The sequence below is a fragment of the Sinocyclocheilus grahami genome, unplaced genomic scaffold (genome assembly GCF_001515645.1).
Source record: "Sinocyclocheilus grahami isolate Dianchi unplaced genomic scaffold, SAMN03320097.WGS_v1.1 scaffold533.1, whole genome shotgun sequence".
In the NCBI taxonomy this organism is placed as follows: domain Eukaryota; kingdom Metazoa; phylum Chordata; class Actinopteri; order Cypriniformes; family Cyprinidae; genus Sinocyclocheilus; species Sinocyclocheilus grahami.
The window spans coordinates 386372-394163 of NW_015505712.1; the positions used below are offsets into that span (position 1 = coordinate 386372).

Consider the following 7792-nt stretch of genomic DNA (forward strand, 5'->3'; position numbering starts at 1 on the left):
CGGACTCTGGGTCTAGGATTGGCTCTGGAACTGGCTCTAAGAAGGACTCTGGCTACTTCTGGACTGGGACTGGTTCTGGAATGATCTCTGGCTGTTCCTGGACTGGGACTAGCTCTAGAGTAAACTCTCGGAGTGGAGCCAAGTCTGGGACTGGAGACGAATCTGGGATGGATCTTGTGGCTAAAGTAGAGTCTGGGACTGCCGTGGACTCAAAGACTGATTCTAAAGACTGGAGGACTAGAGCGGATTCTGAGCCTGTGGCAGTGAGATCTGGCCGCTCGGGAATGGCCTCTGTGTCAGAAACAGAAACAGTGGCCTGCTTCAAACTGGCATCCATGGCCTGGCCAGTGACAGCGGGTTGCTTGAGGATGGCCTCACTGGCCATAACGGGAAGGACAAGCAGCTCAGGGATGATGTCCGTGGGCATGGTACGACTGGCTGGACCGGGCTCTGTGGGCATGACATTACTTGCAGGAATAGTTTCTCTGGGCAAAACACGGTCACCTTAGTCACAGGACAAAATGACTGCTCAGAGATGGTCTCTGTGGCCTTGACAGATGGTGCAGATGACTCTGGGATTGCCTCTGTGGTTGTGACAAGACTAACAGAGACAGCCTCTTGGCCTGGAACGGAGTCTAGTACAGGCTCCAGGGCTGAAACAGGAATGCCCTTTTGGGCTGCTGGAACAGATTTAGGAGCGCCCTCAGGGACAGCTGAAATGTCGTCTGGGGCTGCAGGAATAGACTCAGGAGGTGACTCTGGAGCACCGTCCGGGGCTGCAGGCATAACAGTGGACTGTAAAACACCAATCCTCTTCCTCCTCCGCTTACGAGGTTGCTCTGGGCCTGAAGCAGACACTGGAGCGGACTTAGACTCTGGAGTGACTGGGCTTGACTTGACTGAATCTGGAATGACTACAGTTGACTCTACTAGTTCTAGGAGAACTGGAGCAGACTTTACATCCTCTGGATTGACAGGCTTCTGGACTGAAGCGGGCTCAGGGACTGGAGCCGACACTGGAGCGGGCTCCGCAATTGACTGATGAAGGTCTAGATAAGAGTGCCTTTGTTGGTAAGTAATTTTTTTTAATGTTTCCCCTCTATTATGATTATTTCTGAATAGTTGTTTTTGGTGTTGTTTTTAACACATCTCTTTAATTGTTTATAGTGGCCTGCAAGACATATATTATGAAACTCTGCACAGAAATTTCCGGTACAGCCAATCAGAGCTAGTCAGTGTGGCTGCATCTACTAAGACCTTAGCCCGGAGTCGCCAGAGGAGGAAGAGGGTAAGACGGGATTAGAATCATTAGTTTCTGTTGTATTTTTTCTGTTGCATACACTGTAACTTTGTGGTATATAGTACTGATTATATGTAACAATTGTGTTTACAGCTGTTGGAGGCTGGGCAGAGTGTACTGGCTGCGGACGAGGTGGACTTCTGGAGGGGCATCACTGCTGACATGATGTCTGATGAAGAAGACGGTACTATTGATGGAGTGTCGGGGTGGATTGTGAGAACTCCATCGTTCCGCAGCCAGGAGCTCAGCATTCTGTGTTCCACACTGCAAGCAAGACTGGAAGCTAGTACAAAGCCTGCAGCACTGCATCACCAGCGTCTGAGGGGTGGATTACCTTCTGGTAGATTGCCACCACAAACTTATGACTCTGAGGCGGCAAAAAAGCACCTGAAGCCAAGCCACGTATGATGCCCTATCCAAGACTGTAGCCTCTGGCTAACTGACAAACTTGCTTGTGTGTGTGTGCATGTTTTTACCTATTGTTTATCAATGAAGTGCTTTTATTTAATCAACATGTCCCAAATGTTTGTTTTCTTTCCCTAATGTTCTGGACTTCTGGAGGGGCATCACTGCTGACATGATGTCTGATGAAGAAGACGGTACTATTGATGGAGTGTCGGGGTGGATTGTGAGAACTCCATCGTTCCGCAGCCAGGAGCTCAGCATTCTGTGTTCCACACTGCAAGCAAGACTGGAAGCTAGTACAAAGCCTGCAGCACTGCATCACCAGCGTCTGAGGGGTGGATTACCTTCTGGTAGATTGCCACCACAAACTTATGACTCTGAGGCGGAAAAAAAGCACCTGAAGCCAAGCCACGTATGATGCCCTATCCAAGACTGTAGCCTCTGGCTAACTGACAAACTTGCTTGTGTGTGTGTGCATGTTTTTACCTATTGTTTATCAATGAAGTGCTTTTATTTAATCAACATGTCCCAAATGTTTGTTTTCTTTCCCTAATGTTCATGCATATCCTATGTTAGTCTGTATTGTTGTCCATTAAATAATTTACATGAATGGCCTATACAATATTAGCCTATACAATATTAGCCTGTATGACACATATTTTGATACATATTAATATATGCATATGTACTGAACAAAACCAAAATCAGGAGATAGAATAATCAAGAGCAAAAACTACAACAAGAATACACAATAGCAGGTTAAGACTGGAATATAGAGCAGCAAATCAGTAACTGTCTCTATGGCACAAGACGAACCAGCAACCACAAGAGGAAAAACAGCACAATATAAAGGGAGGAAAGTGCACGAGGGACAGGTGAGCCCAATTACAGAAACGAGGACAAGACAAGGCCTAAACAAGTGGGCGTGACCAAGGGAAACAAGGAGGTGGGACCACAGGAACACATGGCAAGCATAAACGAAGACAAAACAATGTGTGCAAACACAAGACAAACAAAGAAACATTAAACAACAACAACACAGACAAAGCTGCCAGGGCAGAGCCCTGACAGTTATAACGAGAAAACAACTCTCGTTATGTCGATATAACGAGAAAATAAGAAGGGAAAAAATAATAATGCATGGCCGCTTAGAACTTCCGTATTTATGAATATTTTGAATTCGATTTTTTGTTCAATTCAATTCAAGTTTATTTGTATAGCGCTTTTCACGATACAAATCTTTGCAAAGCAACTTTACAGCAAATTAAGTTTCTACAATATTTAGTGGTAGCTTATCAGTGGTGACTGTCAGTTTATGTACATATGACAGAAATGTACGTAAAAATCAATTAAAGACTAAATCAAACAGACGATGAACACTATTAACAGCAATTATTATATGATGCAATCAAACTTATAGCACAATGTGGTAGTTCTGTATGTTGTTTCAGGTTTGGCATCATTTGAGGTCCTCTGAGGGGTTGGCATCATCTCTTCTCAGGTGTTCTGGATCCAGACTGAAGCTTGTGTAAATCCTAGTTACATCCGTGGCAGAAACAGAGAAACAAATAGAGACATAATTAGTGTAGCTGCTGTTCCATCCAAGCAAAATTGATTTGTTTAACCCAAACTAAAGAATAATAATGTGCATTTGATTAGATATAACTGCAGTAAAAGATTATGAGATGCATTATTTGAATGCTTGGCCAAAGAGATGTGTCTTTAATCTAGATTTAAACAGAGAGAGTGTGTTTGAACCCCGGATGTTATCAGGAAGGCTATTCCAGAGTTTGGGAGCCAAATGCGAAAAAGCTCTACCTCCTTTAGTGGACTTTGCTATCCTAGGTACTACCAAAAGTCCAGAATTTTGCGACCTTAGGGAGCGTGATGGATTGTAGCATGGTAGAAGACTAGTTCGGTTAAGGGCCTTATAGGTAAGCAATAATATGTAATAAAGCAGTGCATTACAATAGTCCAGTCTAGAGGTCATGAATGCATGAACTAGCTTTTCTGCATCAGAAACAGGTAACATGTTTCGTAACTTGGCAATGTTTCTAAGATGGAAGAATGCTGTTTTTGTAACATAGGAAATATGATTTTCAAAAGACAAGTTGCTATCTAATATAACACCCAGATTTTTGACTGTAGAGGAAGTAACAGTACATCCGTCTAGTTGCAAATTGTAATCCAAGAGATTCTGTGTACTCTCTTTTGGTCCAATAAGTAATATCTCTGTCTTATCCTAATTTAATAAGAGAAAATTATTGGTCATCCAATCTTTTACATTTTTAACACACTCTGTTAAATCAGATAATTTAGAAGTTTTATCTGGTCTTTTTCTGGTTTTCATTTTTTGTATATTTTCCATTTTCATTTTAGTTTTAGTTTATTTTATTTCATTTATTTTTTGCTATGTTGTGTGCTATTTAAAAAAAAAAATTCTTTAAAAATTATTTAGTTGCCATGCCAACATTTCAAATGTTCATTTACATCAAGTTTATCTTGTTAAAATGTATTTTTTTATTTATTTCAGCTTTTTAATAGTTTTATTATTGTTTTAGTTTTAGTTAACAATAACAACGCAATCAATTTCAATTGTTCCATAAACAACAGATAACCATTTCCAATGCAACTGTAACCCAAAGGGATTTTCCTTTAAATATCATCTGGAAAACATCTGCTGCCTTTAGTAGCTGCTGATTAGATGTAAAACACAAAAGCTTGGTTTCTGTATGACGTGAATTTCTGTAGAACACTGCAGCTACAATTAGAGAAACTGTTTCCCCTGAGGTTGTCTCCTTTATGAAAGGATAAAACAGTCAGGTTACACTCTGATGAGTTCTTTCATATCGCTCTCATCTCTCTTTTGCTTTTTCTTTGGTTAGACTGATGTAGTCCAGGTTCAAGAGTTATTTTCAGCACTGGGTTACGCGTCTTGAAATGCTACACTCTCAAATTACTTTCGATGAAACTGGTGGAGCAAACTTGTGTAGCTATTAAGTGTCTGTAGAAGCTATATTGTCTCAGGTGTCTTTATACAGTCTACAGTCTAAAAAAATGCTGGGTTAAATATAACCCAGTGCTGGGTTAAAAATGGACAAGCCCAGCAGTTGGGTTCAAAACAACCCAACCGCTGGGTCAAAACAACCCAATAGCTGGGTTTGTCCCTTTTTAACCCAGCGCTGGGTTATATTTAACCCAGCATTTTTTAGAGTGTACTGACATGACAGCTACCAACATGATTATGATTATGTCACAAACCCTGTCTGTGTCTCTGTTCATGGACTCTTATAGTTTGTAGCTGTTCGTTGCCTTTTTCCCTCATGTTTTCCCAATTGATGCTCTTGTCTTGGATTTCTGGTCTTGCTTCTGCCCTTTCTTCATGTTTCTGTTTGTTAAACTGCTAGCATTTGGATCTGCCTCACCTCGTCTATATCCCAGCATAACCGATTATTTATAATGATACAGTGTTTATGTGATTTGCTAAATTACAATATAAGTTGATGCATTAATGATAAATGATGAATAAGCTGATGGCATTAATGCATTGTCTCTGAATTATAGTAGCACAGTCAGTCATTAGCATTTCCAGGGTTTAAATGTTAACTTTAATTTTAAAACAAAATATGTTTTAACATTTAATTCCTTTATGTGTTTAATGTATATATGGACTTTTATGTATGTATGTATATATATGTGTACTTATTTATTTACATATTTACACTACCATTCAAAAGATTTGGGTCTGTAGGATTAAAAAAACTGCTTCAAATTAATCTGTAAAGACTAGAGACAATATAATAGACCAAAATAAATTTTAAATAAATGCTGTTCTTTTGAAGTTTTTATTTAAAAATATGTTTAAAGAATCCTGAAAAAATCCACTAGCAGGACAACTGTTTTCAACATCAATAAAAATAAGAAATGTTTCTCACTAATTAGAAAGATTTCTTACAGATCATGTGACACTAAAGACTAATAATGGCTGATAAAAAAAAATCCAACTTTGCGTCATTTCATTCATTTTAAAATATAATAGAAAAGCGATTGTAAAGTATAATATTTACAATATTATCAAATAAATGTAGCCTTGGTGAGCATAAGAGACCTTTCAAAAACATCAAAAAATCTTGACCCCAAACTTTTGAATGGTATAATGAATATAATTTTAAAAATGTATCTGCCATGGCACTGTTTTTGTTCCTTTTTTCAAACTGTATTGTCTCTATTATATATATACATTTTTTTTTACCACAAAAATAATTTATACTTATCTGACTGTAAGTTGCATGAGGAAAAACAATTACATGTTGCATCATTGTTCTAAGCTGAAAAGCGATATAGTCACTGTAATGTATTACTGTAAAATACAGATTGTTTCTAATCATGAATCTCTACACAGTCTACTTTTTAAATGTTCCAATTGATTGTCTTCTTAGATCAGACATACATTTTAATTATGAAAGGAGGACAAAATGTTGATGACAAATTATGCCTTGCAAACTGAAAATGATGTGCATAGTTTACCAGATGGCTCCATCTCTTGTTTTAGAATGGCACACGTTTATCTCTGATCTTTGCACAGGACAGGCTATACATTCCAAAAAATCCAGTCCCTCTGTTCCATGAAATATGCATGCTAATAACCCAAGAGTGTCTGTCTCCCTAATTAATGACCCCAGCACGTCCGTCAGTCTTATTAATTTATGCTGTTTGTGAAATCTCATTTTAAATCACTTGATATTCTATTCACAGATCTATACAAACCCACCCGGACCAGTAAGCTGTACCTTCCAGATTTCCCTAGTGAAGTAGGACAGTGGCTAATCTGTCAAATATCTATGAATATGTTTAAATAAAAGAGTTTCTATTAAACTTCAGCTGTTCAGAGATTTGTTCTGAGCATTTCAACAAAGTATCATATCTCAGGCTCCTGTACTCAGGGCTAAAACAAACCTTAGATTGACAATGATAAAGGTGATTTATGCTGCAAATAAATGAATCCTTGCAAGTGTTTTTTTTTTTTTTTTGGGGTGCTGTCTGCCAATGAGGAACTCCAGAGTCCAAGTGCACATGGCCAGTGTGATAATCCATTCATTTAAATTCAGGGTGATGTCAGAAACTAATCTATCTCACTGCTTATCTTCCTCACTTTTTGTATACCAGAATGACATGCAAATGATATCCTGATTACGCAAAATTTATATGCATATGCATATCGGTCATATGCAATACTGTTCTAATACAGAAGACCTGGGTCTGAGACATACAGTTGTTTTGTCTGACAGTGCGACAAGAAGGTTGCCATGGTAGTCTTGAGTGTTAAATCACATTCCATTTTGAGTATAGAAGTCATGTTAAACATGTGCAATGTTATATTTAATTACCTAAATAACTTTTATTTTCATTCTTCTGTTCATCCACATAAATTATTGCACTACAATAAAATAAATAAATAAACAAACAAATAAAGTCTTGCTTTCTAGAAAAATATCCTATGTAAAATATTCAAACAAGACGAATAATATTCATCTGAGAAGCAAAATTTTGAAGCAAAGATGCAAAACTAAGACTCGTCTTTTGAGAAAATACAGTATTTTCAGTTTTTGAGTGTTTTAATCACAAACCTGTCTATATGCTTGAAATACGAATATTTAAATATATCTTATTTTAACATTTAACATGGAATATTTTTCTAGTAAACAAGATATAAATATTCTCTAAAAACTAGTCTTAAGATCTTTTGCAATTTTGTAAAACAACCAGTTACAGTGATGATCTGATTTCCCAATAGTGTTATCATGTACACGGAGCTAGAACAGAGTGAGATGAACTCTCTTTGATTTCACGTCAAGCTTCCAACCTGCTCTGGGCAATTTCATTGCCACGAGAGTCTGCTCATCCAGTGTGTAAAGTGTACAACAGCAAAACAATCAAAAACACACCAAGAAATGCCCAGTATTCAGTCAACACCATCTGGGTCTATGTCTGATCTTAGTTTGTGTCTGTGTTTGAATCAAAGCTCTCATGGGAAGCTTCTGTCAGTCTCCACCCTCCCTCAGTATAGGTTATTGTGGTGCATTGCAG

At 38.1% G+C, this 7792-nt stretch overlaps 1 protein-coding gene across 1 annotated transcript in view; it reads left to right on the top strand.

The window, feature by feature from the left end:
- Positions 1–6482, top strand: part of pik3r6a (phosphoinositide-3-kinase, regulatory subunit 6a) — a 26710-nt gene extending 20228 nt beyond the window's left edge. The window contains exon 7 of the transcript XR_001605158.1: positions 6461–6482. The gene's annotated coding sequence lies outside the window, so the exon portion shown is untranslated. The remainder of the gene's footprint in view (positions 1–6460) is intronic.
- The last annotated feature ends 1310 nt before the right edge of the window (positions 6483–7792 follow it).